This window comes from Pinus tabuliformis, chromosome Q (assembly GCF_031772625.1).
Source record: "Pinus tabuliformis cultivar Carrire ecotype Pingquan chromosome Q, CPIR1, whole genome shotgun sequence".
Classification (NCBI taxonomy): Eukaryota; Viridiplantae; Streptophyta; class Pinopsida; order Pinales; family Pinaceae; genus Pinus; species Pinus tabuliformis.
In genome coordinates, this window is record NC_142296.1 from 486,325,980 (window position 1) to 486,343,725 (window position 17,746).

Below are 17,746 nucleotides of genomic sequence, written 5' to 3' on the forward strand. Positions count from 1 at the left end.
TCTATTCTAGAGAATGACAAAATCGAAAGGAAAATTCAAGAGTTACTCCAGAAAGGTCACATCCATCTGAGTTCATTGCCCTGTGGGAGCTCGATCGTGTTGGTACAGAAGAAGGATGGGACTTGGAGACTCTGTATTGACTATCAAGAACTAAGCAAGATCACTGTTTAGAATAAGTACCCGATCCCATGGATTGGTGACCTTCTAGACCAACTGAAGGGGAAAAAATATTTCAACAATATTGACTTGAAATTAGAATATTACGAGGTATCGAACCCTCTGATGTGTGGAAGACTGGCTTCAAATCCAAGGAGGGTCTTTTTTAATGGTTTGTTATGCCTTTTGGGTTGATGAATGCTCCTAAAACCTTCATGAGGCTAATGGATGACAGCTTGCAACCATCCACAAACTTATTTGTAGTGGTATACTTCGATGACATCCTAATCTTAAGCCATAGTTGGGAAGAGCTCCTCTACCAGATCTGACAGGTTTTCCAAACACTTCGGCAATACAAGATATGTGCCAATTTGGAGAAATGCACTTTTGGCATAACCCAGGTTCACTATCTGGGATACATTATTGATGAATGGGGGGTGCATGTGGATCCAACCAATATCCAAGTCATTCGGGATTAGCCAGCTCCAACCACTTTGATAGAGATCTACAGCTTTCTGGGTCTTACTAATTTCTACCACAGGTTCATGTTGGGATTCTCTCATATCACTTGGCCCTTGAGTCAAGTCACCAAGGGGAGTGAAATAAAAATTCTTTTGGTCTGGATCTCAACAAAAGGCATTCATAGAGTGAAGAATCACCTCTTCTTTGCACCAGTGCTCACACTACCATACCTACAATAGTTCTATTTGAGATCGAGACATATGCCTCTAACTATGTTATTGGAGCAGTCCTTACTCAATAGGGGCATCGAGTTGCCTATCAAAGTGAGACAATTTCATACACAGTCTGTAAGTATCCCACTTATGAAAAAGAGATGTATTCCATTATGTAGGCCTACTGACAATGGAAGAATTACATTTTTGGGAAGGAAACAGTCATTCACATGAACCATCGGCCCCTGCAGTTCATACAAACTCAAGGGACGTTGCAGAAAGATTGCCATCAGAAGTGGTCCACATACCTGCAATAGTTCCATTTGAATATCAAGTATAATAAGGGCATCACCAATAATGTTGCAGATTACCTCAATTGACCACTGATCATGGCGCTAACCACCGTGCTCAAATTTTGTGGGCACGAGACTTCTGATTGGCTACTTCTCTACAAAAGTGACCAAAAATTCAGCCACACATACGAGACACTCTTGGAGGGTTAGCAAGTACCAGATTTTAACCTCCAGGATGCCCTATTATGCCACCTAGGACTCCTTTATTTTCCATCAAGCGATCATGCCAAGTTGATTTGGGAAGCACACTACAGTCAGGCCACTGGGCATTTCAGGTTTGAGAAAATAGTGGATGTACTCTAGAAGTATTTCTATTGGCCGAATCTTTGATAGGATGTCAAGAAGTACATCATATCCTTCACTTTCTGTGCCATTTCCAAACTACCATCAAGAATCAAGGCCTCTATACTCCACTGTCTACCCCTACTCGGCCATGGGAATCCATCTCCATGGATTACATGTCAGGCCTTCCTTCTACTAAGCATGGAAGTGACTATGTTTTTGTCGTTGTTGACAGATTCTCGAAGATGGCCATTATGGGTGCCTATAAGAAGAATATCATAGCGAAAGCCACTGCTAAACTCTTCTTTGAATGAGTGTGGGTACACTTTTGGATCCCACAGTCTATCATCTCAAATCGGGTCAGCAAGTTCCTCAATACATTTTCGTCCAGTCATTGGTCGATGTTGGATACCAAGCTCACTAAGTCCATAACTTTCCATCCCAAAAATGATGGTCAGAAAGAGGTCGTCAACAGGATGATCGTACATGTTCTATGCATGTACAACTCAAGGAATCCACGCACATGGGATGAGACCCTCCCCTATGTCCAACACAGCTATAACTGGGCTCTCCATAGCTTGACTAGCCACAACCCTTTTCATGTGGGCTTGGGATTCCAGCCACTACGTCCCATTGATGTGGTCATGCCATTTGCAACTACTCAGGTAGATTCGGCTCATGCCTAGTCTGAAATCGATAAGACAAGCAATTTCATTGAGCACATCCAACATATGTGCCAGTAGGTCCACAACATTATGGATAAATCAAATGCCAAGTACAAGTAGCGACATGATCAACATCGGGTGCCACACAAGTTTCAAGTGGGTGACAAAGTATGGTTGCATTTGCAAAAGGAACACCTTACCACAGCCTATCGGAAACATAGACCACCCTGATATGGTCCTTAAACCATTACCAAGGATTTGGGAGACAATTTATTTGAGCTCAATATTCCCCCATTCCTTGGCCTACACCCAATGTTCAATTCGGACTGCCTTCGACCATACTTCCCACCATTACTAGACACATCAGACATTGCAGAATAACTCATACCTACAGAGAACAAACCAAAAATTATTGGATCATGGACACGCAGATCAAGCACACTCGCCAGCAAAAGATCCAACTATATCAAGTTGTCGAAGCAGGCCAACTCCTTCACCAGGGAAAGTGGCTCACTATGGACCAAGTTCAACAGAAGTTTCCTCATCTCATGGAGGAACTTAACAAAATGGGGACCACTACTTCCTAAGGGGGGAGGAATGATCCAGGTAGATATTGGTGGCCACCTGCCAATTCCACTTGGACCCCCATCATTGTTTCTTTAAGTTTTTCAGTTTCCTTAATTGTAGCAAAGTTTACTCTTTTTAGCAGTTTTTTGGGTCCTAAACATTCGAAGTTGTTTTGAGGTCCTAAATGACGTATTTTTGGCAATATTTCACCAAAAACCTTTAGAGAAATCATCATTTCCATCGTAGTCCTCAGAGAGATATTTCTAATGGGGTATCATGCACATCAAACGGAGTTAATATGACCAAGTCACAACCCCGGGAAATTGGTTGTCCGATTAACCCCAACGAGGCCCATAAACTATTAGCATTACATCTCCTTGGGTTATGGTTTTTGTTGTTTAGGGTTTTCTCTTATTGTTAAATAATAAAAATTCCCTTGAGCCTCATTGTAACACAGTTCAAAGGCATGTAGCTGCCACATCTCTTCTTAAAGATAAGCTACGATCGCCCGATCTAGTCTTATTTCCATTTTGTTTGTAAGCATATTTCAATATTTGATATTAATGAAATGATGTTATTTCTACTACATCTTTGTATTTTTGGTTAGATCTATAATTTGTTGTGTTCCTGTTTAAATCTGGATCACTAAAGGAGATACAGATGGTGTTAAGGGGTCTAAAGGTAGAGGGAACATTATGCCTTTTGAGGATCCTCGCAATCTTATCAACGGTCCCTTGGATGAAAGGGAGATGAACCACTGAGACTATATAATGGAAAATTTTATTAGATATATGAAAATAATTATTATATAATTATATTATTATTATTATTATAAACAATATTATTATATGCTATTAGAAATGTAAAACCCTATGAAGAAAATGAAGAAAAGGAGAGAAACAAAAAAAGACTAACAATATGAGAGGGTAGGAATCCAACTCTTACTTAATTTCAAACCATTGTCCCTATTCATATTATTCGTATGCTTTTCAATTTTAATGCCCTCTGTTAATTTCCCATGATGGAAGGGATCAATCCTAGTGATGACATGGGAATCCTCGATGCAAACATGATTCTTATTTTTCTCTGCATGTTCAGCTATAGCTGAGGAGTGAGAATGATTATGCTTAATGTCTATTGCATGCTCTTGAATTCATTTATTAGTGGAGAGACCATTTTTCCCTATGTAGAGAATCTCATAGGATCAAGTGATTGAGTAAAATCTTTTCATGTCTTTAGGGTCTACTAGTACCTTAACATATCTAAGGGAAATTCTAATGGTATGGAGGGGTTTGAAAGTAGCAGAAATTTATTTATTTTTAAGAATATTTTTTTTAAGAATATGAGAAATATACTTCATGGTCCCATGGATGAACGAAATTAGAACATTGGAAACTTGTTCATCACAACCTTTCTTAATCCTTGGTTCTTTATTGGATCTTTGAAAATATTTGAGACCCTAATGTTTGTTGTATCCATTATTTTCAAAAACATCTAAAATGTGAGATTTTTCATCTTCTAGGTGATTATCATCAGAAATCCTAATAGCACAGGTAGCTAATTTGTTAAGAACTCTAAATTTTTGCATCAGAAATGGTGAGAATTGGCGTGAAGATATTTCTTCGTGTGAGTATTTTTACAAAAGAATTGGTGTGACATGGAACAATATTCCATTCTAAAGAGGATAAAATCATGGAAAGGAAGGCTACCATATACCTCCACCTCCATCGTAAATTTGATGGAGTCAGATTGGGAATTTAGATGAAGTAGGAACAAATGTAACTTCTCACGTCCATGAGGCCAAATAATGCCGATATTATTAACAAACCTCTTCCAAAGCTTAGGGAAGAATTGGGCAGAGGCTGACGCCTAGGTATCAAAATCCTCCATGAATAAGTTTGCAACAACGAGGGAGAAAAGATAAACCATAACTACTCCACCATGTTTGTTCATAGAATTTACCATTGAAGCTGAAAAAGGTAGATGTTAAGCACAATTCAACCAATTTTTAGTTTCATCATCGGTAATATGGTTTATCACATTGATGGCCTTATCAATATGGATTTTATTATAAAGAGAGACATTGTCAAAGCTAACTAACAAATCCCTTGGGTGTAGCCTTATGTATTTTAACTCGTTAAAAAGGGAAGTAGAGTCCTTTAGAAAGGAATAAGTGTGACCAACTAGAAGTTTGAGTTTTCTAGCTAAGAACTTTGCTAGAAGATATGTGGGCCCACCTATTGTGATGACAATAGGCCGGGGGGGGACATTATGAATATTTAGAAGCCCATAAATTATGCAGGTGAGAGGGTTTCTATCCATAAGATATTTTCTAATGGAGTTAAGAACATTAAATCCAATAATGTTCTTAACCCCCTTAGCAAAAATCTTATTCAGAGAAACCGTCTCACTCCTGGAATTTATGGGCTTCCAAAGATTCATAAACTTGGGGCTCCCCCTAAGGCCTATTGTTAACACAATAGTTGGGACATGTAGCTTCTAATCAAGTTCTTAGCTCAAAAACACAAACCTCGGGTTGGTCACATTGATTCCTTCATAAAGGACTATGTTTCCATTGTTAATGAGTGAAAATACATAAGGCTAGACCTCGGGGATTTATTAGTTAGCTTTGATGTTGTTTCTCTCTATAAAAAAATCCCTATTGATGAGTCCATCAATGTCATAAATTTTATTACTGATTATGAAGCTTCCAAATTGGTTGGCATGTTCCTAACCTCTATCTTTTTCAGCTTCAATGGTGAATTCTGTGAACAAACTTGTGAGGTAGCTATGGGTTCTCCTCTCTCCCCCGTTATTGCAAACTTGCTCATGGATGATTTTGAGAACAAGTATTTGGCCTATACTCAATTCCACCCTAATATTTGGATGAGGTTTGTTGATGATACGTACATTTTCTGGCTCCATGTATGTGAGAAGTTATATATGTTCCCAATCCATCTAAATTCCCAATTTAACTCCATCAAATTCATGATGGAGGTCAAGATACATAGTAGCCTTCATTTCCTTGATGTTTTCATCTTTATAATTGAATATGGTTCCTTGCCGCACTAGATATTTCATCAAAATTACTCACATGAAGCAATATCATCATACAAGTTCTCACCATTTTGTAGTGCAAAATTTTAGAGTTATTAACACGTTAATTTCCCATTCTCTAAGGATTTATGATCATAATCACCTGGAAGATGAAAAATATAATATTCTAGAAGTTTTTGAAAATAATGGATACAATAAACATCAACGTCTCAAAGATTTTCAAAGGGTTAACAAAGAACCAAGGATTAAGAAAGGTCGTGATGCATAAGTTTCCAATGTTCTAATTTTGTTTTTCCATGGGACCGCGGATAAGATTTATCACATTCTTAAAAGGAATAAAATTTCTACAACCTTTAAACCCCTCCATACCATTAGCAGTTACCTCAGATCCGTTAATGACCTAGTAAACCCTAAAGACATGAAAGGATTTTACGTAATGCCTTGCTCTTGTGGGATTCCCAATATAGCAGAAACTAGTCAGTCCATTAATCAAATAATTCAAGATCATGTAAGATACATTAAGCATAATCATTCTCGCTCTTGAGCTACAACTAAACATGTGGAGAAAACTAAGCATCATGTCTACATTGAGGATTTTGAGGCCATTGCTAGGATTGATCACTTCCATCATAGGAATTTAAGAAAGACTATTGAAATTGAAAAGCATGTGAATACTGTCAACAGAGACCATGGATGGAAATTACATAAGAGTTGGATTCCTTCCTTCCCTTCTTGTTAGTCTTTTTTAATTTCTCTTTTTTTTTCTTCATATAGTTTTATATTTCTAATAACATATAATAATATTATTTATAATAATAATAAAATAATTATTTTCATATATCTAACAAAATATTCCATTATATAGAATTTATATTTTAATTATATATATGTGTAATTTTTATTTTTTTAATATATATATATATATATATATATATATATATAATATAGCTCTTTGATTTTTTAAATCTAATTAATATATTGAAATTCATGTTTACTTTTTAAAATTGAATTTCTCTATTCTCAATTAATATGTTTTCAATTTAGTCTAAGTTCTCTTCCTTTCTCTATATTTTATCTAATATTATTCCTATTATGCAGCCTTTTTTTTGTATACAATTTGTTTCCATAACTAAATGAATATTTAGTTTTTAATTAATTTAATATATTAACCAATTCTCTATCATATTGTTCATTTTTAATTAAAATACTTTATTTCCTAATGGTTATTTTTGGAACTAGATGCATCTATGCTACTTAAACATAACGATAGCTTGATTTTTTCAACTTTGTCTTAAGGGTGAACCACATTAGATGGTTCCAAACTTTGACCAACAAAACAATAATGTGATTAATCCGAAAGATATTCTCAAAATTAAAAACAATCTTTCATAGAAAATGAAGCTAAAAAAATGGAATGTAATTTTGCCAAAAACTCTTCAAGACATTCTTGATTTCTTGATTATGTCTAGAAATCCTACTCCAAAAATTCATATCAACTTTGAACTCTATTATTCAACCATTAAGCCAAGAGTATTATCCTTCTCGAAATAAAATATTATTTGAGCTCTATATCAACCTAATTGCTACACCAATAAGACCAATCATGACAACATGGAAAACCCATAAAAAAGATTGAATTTATGTGTATAAGAAGTTCATAAAGGTAAAGAAAAGCAATTCAAATACAATATTCTCACCATCATTACAAGGTTATGTTAATAACTTATTCTCTAATGATAATTATTAACAACTTATTCTCTAATTGTATTCTAAATACAATTAACTACTGACTTCAATAAATTTTCAGAAAGGGTACATGAGAGTATTCACTTCTTTCCTAGGATACTACACACAAATTTCTAGTACAAGTTGTGAACCCATCAAAATGGTCTCATATACCAATAACATTTATGAGACCTACTTATTTTCGTTTTTGTCTTAAATTTATGATATTATTATTCGCATATATAATCTTTTTTAAGCCATCGTTGTACGTTCGTATTACCCATGAATGAATTAAGATTACAAATAAACAATCCATATCTATTATTGATTATATCCATATGGCATGGAAAATCTATACACTTACACTTATAGTTTAGCCAAGGAAGCATACTTACATTGTTAATTTTCTTATCCAATATTTTTATTTATAAATATCAAATATAAAATACTTTCAATAGAATCACAAAGGATTCATATTTCTAAGTATTATTATTATTTTCATAATAAAAAATTAAGTATAATAATTCAAATACAATAACAAAAAGAAAGGTTTATTTCAAAACAATATCACAAATCATGTCCTCTACAAAGTCTATTTTTTTTAGGCTGATTACATATTACGTATGATTACATTGTTCACCCAAGGAAAATTTGAACTTGGAACCTTGGGGCCCAAAGTCCTTGCTCACATAGCCATCACCAGTTGAAATGCCTCACCTGAGCCCTCCACAAAATCTATTTCAATAACATCCTATGTAGTAGCTTTCGTGAACATAACATAACAAAATAAAAAAATGAATATAACCAAAATAAATACATAGATATTCAATCTTGTCAATAGATTTGTTAAGTATAAGATGACACTCTTCATCTAATGTTCCAACCTATGTCATGAAAGAAAAATAAAATATCGGTTCAAATAATGCAAAATGTGATGTTTTATCTATGAAAATGTATATTCATGTATTTAATAACCACTAAAAAAACAACATTATGTCACTACCCAACAACGAGACATAAATTTATTAAACATCTATACATAAGCCAAAAAGAACAATAAACTGGAAATTCCATAATGTCTTGTATTCATGTGTCCTATGAATTCGTTTAAACAGGTTGATCAAAATACATAATTCATAACTTACATCATACTCTTTACAAAAGAGCATAAAAAATTGTGTTCACTCTAACTTCACATTCTAGGTTATACCAAGATGACAAACATTTTTTACACTTGAGTTAATAAAATTAGTCTCAATGGTTGTTAGAAAAAAAATCCCAATAATAACTCTTCATAATTAAACCAAGTCTAAAATTAGAAACTATCAAAACAAATATAATGAAATATCATACATTTATATTCTTTCATCAAATTTTATGAACTTGGGAATGAATGCAAAGGTTAGCTCCGGTTGTTTCCTTTCAATCCCAAAATAAGATATATAGCTATGTTTTTCTAACCTAAAGTGTTAATAAAAAATTTTACAATGATGACTTGATTGTGCCATGTCAAGATGTTGTAGCGGCTACAACCACTCTACAAAATTTTGGCCTGCATCAATTTCAGAGCCTCCCTTGAAGAGTTTCACTTGATGACTACACACACTCAGGTTCACTCTGTGAGCTCGTGTGAGTCTTTACATCTGCCTTGCTTGTTCATTGAATACAAGTCTTTGCATGTTGATTTCTAAATCATGCTTGCGACCATGTTCGTATGTGCTTGTTGTGTTTGCCATGAAAGAATCTATCACACTCACACATGGAGTCACATTCGTTGTCATGCAAGCATTGTCTCAATCAATGAATGATCAATCACAAGTGTCGCGCTTGTCACTTGCACTATCGGTCAGTCATGTTGAACATGTGTGTCTAGATGGTTTGGTCATTTCATTGTCAAGTCATGTGAATGTGTGCTTGTATGATCACCTATGCCTCTTTCGACTATTCCCACACTTAGTCAATTTTGCTGAAGATTTGAAGACTTGTCTCCTCACTGAAAGCAGGACCATCACCATTCTTCTGACTCGATCGATTGTCAACCAGAACAATGAAGAAGCACCAAGCTAGTACTTCAAGTTGCGCAACTCGTAAGAAACTCAATTAACTCTCATGTTGGCCACCCGGATAGTCGGACCTTGAAGTCACCCTGGGACTGACTCCCGTAAAAAAATTGTGCAGACGCCATTGACCTCACCAATTCAACTGATGGAGGAGATTGTGTAGACAGGAAAGACAGACACCAAGTGCCTGTCCCTGTCTCCTTCAAAAAATTGCACATTTTCACAGTCAGTCATCTGGACAATCGACTGGCTGTTCATGTCAAAAATTGCATAGTGCTCATGAGTAGGCCTTTCTCTACCCATCATTCATATCAGCTCAGAAATTTCATAAAGATGATCAGTAGGTCGGCCTATTGGCCTCAGTGCAGTTTTCCCAGCCAGTAGCTCCTAGCAGTAGACTTTCTGTTCCCTCCTAGAATTGTGTAGTTTCTATTGCCAGTGACTGAGCAGCCAACTATCAGTTCCCTCTTGGAATTGCCTATTTTTGGCTACCAGTGACCCCAACAACCAACTAGTAGTTCCCACTGGGAATTGCGTAGTTTTGGCTGCTAGTGACCCTACTAACCAACTGGCAGTTCCCTCTGGGAATTGCGTAGTTCTGGTTGCTAGTGACCCAACAACCAACTGGAAGTTCCCTCTGGGAATTGCGCAGTTCAGGCTGCCAGTCTCCCGAGTAGTTCCCCAGAAAATTTGCGCAATCCCTACCTGATGTCCCTTCATGTAGCCTGGCCCATTCCTCTAGAAAACTGTGTAAATCAAACTATCAAACCCTTGCTGATCATTCGTTCTAGAAAATGCATAGAGTATCCCAGCCTTGCTCTCTTGTAGTCTAGATTGTCCTTCCCAAAATTTGAGCAATTTTTCCTCCCAGCTAAGCCAGACCTTGTAGACAGTCACTATCAACTCAGATTGTTTGTCTCCATATTTCAGTGACTCTTGCGCAGTTTTCATTAGTAGTTTCCCAAAGCCATCATCCCGCATCACAGCCCTGCTACCTCTCGTGATCACCTGCATCCAAATGATCATGTGTCATGGTAGACCAGGAGGTTTTGGATTTGATGTCATCTTGTCATGAGTGACTGCAAGTACAAGTACACCAATAAATATGTCAATATGACAAATGGGATGAACGAAGGGAGCACATGCAGATGGAGAGGTTCACCAACGAAGGAATGAACAAAGCATGTGAAGTGAACAAATGAAAAAAGCATGCAAAGCAGATGAACATAACGAACATGCACCTTTGCGAACAAGTGAGCATGTCAAAGCTTCCAGTTTGAAAACAAGGAATAACATGCTAAAGCTTCATCAAGCGAACCAAGGACCATCAAAGACTCTGTGCACTTCTCCATGCGAAGCTGAAGCTATGATACACCATGAAGACATCCATCACTTAGCAGCACTGTAGCTCGACATGCACTCCAATAGTAGCACGAATTTACCAGCATTGTCATGTCAAGTCATGTCAAGTAAAGTCATGAGTCATGTTGCCCACATCTCCACTATGGGTGTGTTGTTAATCGATGTGATGTAACATGGAATTCCAAGAGACCCACTTGTTGAACAGAGATTCATGTAAGTCAGAAAGACATGGAAGTCAAATAGTCATGAGGGTAGTTGAACAACCATAGTTTCATCCTTGGCTATAAATACCCCCCTCTTTTGTACATGAAGGGACTTTTCACCTCATATCCTGCCACATAGCTAAGAGAGTTTATAATATTTTCTTTGAGGAGTAAGTAGTGGATCCAACGCCTTGCTGAGAGGGTTAGTGATGTATGGTTTAACAATGTGTCTTGAAACATTCGCTTAATTCGGAAGCCTGTTAACATGTGAGCATGTTTTCACACATGTATTGTATTTGTTGTAAGACTTGTCTTTAACACTTGTAATGTATGTTGCTTTAACCTGTGTTCTACATCTGAACTGATTCATTTGTTGTAATGCATAACCTATTAATGGAAATATGTTGTACATTTTGTTAATGATGTCCCATCCATTTTAGCTGCTCTACTGGACATCTGACAGACCTTTCACATGAACCTTGTTGTAACAACTGCTTCACTCATTTAGACTAATCCATGAGTGTTGCATGTGTTATCTTACCTTGTATGTTGTGACTACCGCATCTCAGCACACTGCTCCACTGGTAGTTGTGTATGTCCTTTTGTGTCGTGTGTTCATAGCCCAGTTGGGACTAATCCCTTTCAGCCTGGAACTCACCTTCACTCTCTTCCCCTCACAATGAAAGAACCATTGACACAAGTACACTTACACTCACCAGGCACGCGAACCTCACTTCTCGAAGATAAAGCGAACCACTCTCTTGTGTTAAGAAACGAGAGGTGAGGCAAATCCTTATGACAATGGAAACTAGGCCATCATACTGGATGGGACTCCCACACCAAATGGCGTGAGGTCTATTTGGGACTTCATGTTGGACACCTAATCCTAAAGGGTTAGTGTGGAAGCCGAAAAGACTAAGCAGTCCAAGAGACCTTGGGATCTGAAACCCAAGAGTCACAACATTGTATTATAAATGTACATCTCCTATTAATTAAAAAATGTACTCAATGATTTATCTTTCATATTGTTTGCTGTCCATGTGTGTTTAACATGGTATCAGAGCGGGCGAATTCTGGCCCTGCTCATATTTGAGCCACTTGTTTTGTGGTCTCTACCTACATGTCAGTTCTGTCTTTCTACTAATCAGAGTTGATAAGAATTGCCACCTTATTGAGCTTTGTATTCCTCATTCTGCACCATATTCTTTCCTACGCTCTGTGCACTCTCTATAACCGTTTTCTGCCATATTCTATTTATATTCCTTGCGCTATGCTCCATACAAACCTGACATTTGAACGCTGGTCCGACATTATTCTCCTGCTCTTTTGTTGCGCTGTCTGACCACCTGTTTGAATGCGTTGAGTGCCTGCCTTTACCTGTGGTCTGCTACAATTCCATGTGGAGTATGAGGATTGTCCTGAGAATTATGAGGCTGCCCGTTACCTTTTAGAAATGAATCGCTGGAACGTTCTGTTACTCACAGTCAGAAATTTTAATGGCATTCTTTTTAATTAAGCGTCACAGGCAGTAGAAAGGCGTGATTCGATTCATAGTATGCTATTCGATTTATGGTGTATATGAATGGTGTGATTCGGTTCATAATGTAAATATTCGATGCATAGTATGTGATTCACTGTGCGTTGAAATCCATGTTCGTGGGTTGATATAAAAGTTCTCCATGTATTGATTAATTATTGGAATGAAGAATTGAACTGCTGCTGATCCTAAAACATTTGAGAAGCTGTTAAAATTGCGTTGAAGGTTATGTAACGTTTGCTCTGAAGCTTGTTCCATTGACATATGTCATGAACCATTGTTGAAACGGTCATCATTGCCTCAAAAGTCATCATCGCCTCGTTCGCCTTCTCTGCCATTGCATAGAAAGTAAAAATAGTAGCAAAGGTCTAGCGGGAGAGAATCCCATCGGCCTTCATGGATTTTGCTGCATCTCCCGGTCACGTAGCTCTCCAGCCTTTTCAAAGTCCTGGCTTCGAACAACTTCATTCTTTTCTTTTGTTATTTGTCTAAGTTCTTTTTCAAGCTCTTTGGCCTCCTCAGGAAGCTGTGCATGCCTCAATCTCACTCGAGAACTAGCCTCATTAATCAGATCAATTGCTTTGTCAGGAAGGAAACGATCACTGATATATTGATACGACAACTTTGCAGTAGCCACCAAAGACTCATCAGTATAACGAAGCTTGTGATGAATCTCATATCGCTCACGTAAACCTTTCAGTATCTATATCGTTTCATCAACAGTTGGCTCTGGCACTTGTACTGGTTGGAATCTCCTCTCTAGTGCTGGGTCCTTCTCATCGCATCAATTACTCCTCTGACAATCTTAGTAGTCTCAGCATTTGGAATCAGAGAAAAGGGGCGTAGAACTGTAAGGAGACTCTTCAGCTCCTCCCCCTGCTTCTCGTGTGAGGAGTGACGGCTTAGAGCATTTGTCACTCGAGCCTAGTATTACTCGAGGCCATACTTGGTTCTGTTGAGCGCATGCTTGCAATACTTTTGGAGCATTATGCAGGGAAATGGCCTTTCTGGCTCAGTCCTCGGCAGGCAATTGTATGCCCGGTGTCAGAGAAATCTTCAGAGTATGCATTGAGAGTTCGTGATCAGATTCATCAAGCTGGTTATTATGTTTATGTTGATACGTCAGACAGAAAGATTCAGAAGAAGGTCCGGGAGGCACAACTAGCACAATACAACTATATTTTAGTTGTTGGTGAAGAGGAAGCAAACACTGGACAGGTTAGTATTCGAGATAAATCAACACATGAAGTAAGGAGTATGGATGAACTTCTTAAATTGTTTAGAGAGGAGATTGAAGCGTTTCATTAGCTCAAGGCAGGCTAAGCTGCTTAGAAAATTATAAAATTTCAGAGTTAAAATTCTCCTCGGTCTTTATTTCTCAGCTAATTTTGTTGCCCTGAATTGGAAAGAAATTTTATATCATATTTGGAAGTGAAGAAATGCACAATGTAGTGTAAAAACCTGTGTTCTCTGATCAGGAAATGTATATCAAGGTTCAGGGTTTGACCTGAACCAAGTCAAAGTTCTTATTGATGAAATTTTGTGTATTGATGAGTAAAGTGACCACAGAAATATAAAAAAATATTTTCCGATATTTTTTCTTGAATTGGCTAATAAGGGACGCCATTCTTGTTTAGTCTCCGATATTGATGCATCTTTGAGCTGCTGCTACAGTCCAGTCCCTTCTTTCTGAGGAACTGCCATGGAAGATTTACAACTGAAGAAAAACCAGAGATTCGTTTGATACTGAGCGTTATTATTGTTGTTGCAAGAGAAAGCAGGAGCGCAGAACTAAAGAACCTGAACAACACTTTTGAGGTAGCATGGTTACACAATGATATGTGAAACGTTTTAAATATTGAATGTGCGCTGTTTTTTAAATATTGAAATGCGCGCTGTCCAGTGATATTTGAAACTATCATATGATCCTGCCATTAGTTTTTGCTTCTCGATTTTTGCACATTTGCCAAGCACTTGGGTGTGTATAAACTACATATCATTGTCAGCTTTAGTAGAGGAGGAAAAGTGATATTTACCCATGCCTTCCACAAGGATTCTGGAGAGACTACTTTACTTATAAATGAATAATATGCAGTGCGGCACACAGATAGGTTTTTGAGGACCCACAGAGTTTTTTGGATGCGTGGATCTATAAAAGATTTTGGTGAGCTGATTGTAATCTTTTATACTGCACACTGATCATTTGCTGACATTTATAAAGGATATTGCTGTGTACTGTGAGTAGATATTATTTTTCTGCATTAAGACAGATGGCCAGAACCAGTGAAGTATTACAGTTCCTTAAAACTTTGATATTATCTACTGTTGATGACACATTACAAATCAGCAAAGGATCTCTCTCAGAAATTCAGACATGTCTACAAAATGCACAGGAAAAGATCGACTTTTTGCAGCTTGAATCACAGCTACAGCAAGAAGAGCTGCACCATTCTGAACCTGTTTCTGTTCAGAACATTGAGACAACCACCCATCAGCAGCATGTTAATAATGGTACAGTTGATTCAAATAAAGCAACAGTTGAACATGCAGATGCAGAAACTCAGTTTGCCCTTCCCACGCCCATCATCAGACCTTGGGAACAGCTTGTCCACAACAAGCACAGAAATGGTCTTGGATATGACAAGGACTTGTCCTTTCATATTCCAGACTATGCCAAGCCCATTCAATTTTAGAGTGCTGGATTCATTTATGACAGTTCACCTGCTCCTCATGACAGTTCAGCTCCAGCTGTTCCAGATTCTACTCCTCTTCCACAACAACAACAACAACAACAACAACAGATTGAGAAATGCCAACACTGTGATCAAGTTGGCCATCTGAAAGATCACTGTTTTGATCTTCATCCATGTAAGCACTGTCATAAAACCAGCCATTCTTCACACAGATGCTTCAGAAACAAACGTCCTGCAAGAACAAAGATTCATCTTGGATGGATCGCTTCTTGGCAATGGGCATCAACAGCCAAGAAGATATTCCAAACACATGTCAGAACTTGTTCCAGAGTATTGAACAGTCTTGCAGTTGATTTTTCTCCATCTTCTCACCTTGTACCTGACAGGGGGGGAAATGATGGTCATATACAAGCTTCGAAGTCACATCAAGCGAGCCTGAGCCACAACCTGCCACACCAGTTTTAGAGTTGTAGCCAGAGACAAAGATGCCTGAACATGCCTTCAGTTGGCAATCTGGGACACTTCCTCTAGCAGAAGACTCCAGCTTCTTGCCAGTTTTGGAAGAATTCCAGGAATTGCAGAGTTGTTGGTCATCCTTAAACCATCACAGATTAAGAACACTTCCTCTAGTAGAAAACTCCAGCTTCTTGCCAGTTTTGGAAGAATTCCAGGAATTGCATTAAGCATTCCAGAGTTGTTGGTTATCCTTAAACCATCACAGGTTGAGACTTCCCTTTTCAGGTTGAAGTTTTACCTTTTATGCGGGGTGAGACCTCCCTTTTATGGTTGAAGGTTTCCCTCTTTAAAACAATAGGATCACTTCCTCTAGCAGAAAACTTCAGTTTCTTGCCAGTTTTGGAAGAGTTCCGGGAACTGCATTAAGCGTTCCAGTGTTGGTGGTCATCCTTAAACCACCGCCCTTTTTTACCAACATTTCATAGAGCACATTCAGCCTAGTGTTGCCATGCATTTTTTCACATTTTGTATTACACCTCTCTTCTTGGACTCATACATAACCCTTCAGATTAAGGGGGGGAATGTTGGACACCTAATCCTAAAGGGTTAGTGTGGAAGCCGAAAAGACTAAGCAGTCCAAGAGACCTTGGGATCTGAAACCCAAGAGTCACAACATTGTATTATAAATGTACATCTCCTATTAATTAAAAAATGTACTCAATGATTTATCTTTCATATTGTTTGCTGTCCATGTGTGTTTAGCACTTCATACCAGGGTGATCCCCTGAATGTTGGCGGGTCCAACACCATCAACATTTCTGGCACTAGAAGAAGGACATCCAGTTGTACATGGCTGAAATTCCCCTCACACTCACTCATCAACCATCTGGTCAAGGAAACAACTCACAACCCCTCTCTCAGGACTCTGTAGTTGGTTACTAATCACTTCCCAGAATTGAAAATGAAATTTCATATCAACACCTTCGCTCTATCTGTCCCATCACTCGCCTATTCGCGAAATCAATTGGACTAGTACCAGGCGTACAACATCTTCCACATACATTTCAATAGCCAAAATCCACTCCCACAGGATTTGTTTTATCATCGGTGGAAGAATCAGTCCTTGATACTCATGAAGGTTTGGAGGAAGCTATTGAAGATGGAGAAGAACCTCCAATCTTCTTTGAAGATGAACAAGGCACTCTTGTGGTCTTGGGATCAAAATCTGGTATAGAAGTTAGAGGGGAAGGCAGCAGGGGAGGTGGAGGCAGAGACGAACTGATATATAATCAAATCTGGAACCATCTGATTCCAAAGGAGATGAAGAGGAAAAAGAAGATGAAGAAATGGTTTACCCAACTCTTGAATGGATGACTTAGGTACCATTGGCTCTCCTAGCTATTATGCTCAAGATGTTGAAGCAAACATAGAGAGTGAACATCAAGTTCAACCCTGACAGCATGGTGAAGGCAGAAGATCATTTGGACAACTTCTACCTATAGTTGCAGACCCTTGAGCTACTACATGATGACGTAGCTTGTAGATTGTTCCCATGTACCTTGGACGGTCACGTGCTTCGTGGTATCGCAACCTTACACCAAACTCCATATAGAACTGGGGTGCATTCAAACGCATGTTCCCTGAAAGTTTTGTTAATGAAAAGACCCCAGCTAAGTTATTGAATGAATTGGGTAGCCTGAAGATGGAGGGGAAAGAAAAGGTAAAAGATTTCAACCAGAGGTTTACATGCATATTTAAAAAATTTGCAGCGGACTCCAAACCTCATGACTCTATCACTATTTATTACTTCACGTCTACACTGCTAACTAGCATTACATAGTTCATCAAGCAAGCTATGAAACAACACTCTTGGAAAACTACGAAGAGGCTATTTTTGTTTAAAAATACTTGCACACGATTAGACTCATCAAGGATGATGAACGAGCAAAGGAATCC

The 17,746-nt window shown here is 37.9% G+C and overlaps 1 pseudogene; it reads left to right on the forward strand.

Moving 5' to 3' along the window:
- Positions 1–14,188, forward strand: part of LOC149220293 (threonine--tRNA ligase, mitochondrial 1 pseudogene) — a 176,698-nt pseudogene extending 162,510 nt beyond the window's left edge.
- The last annotated feature ends 3,558 nt before the right edge of the window (positions 14,189–17,746 follow it).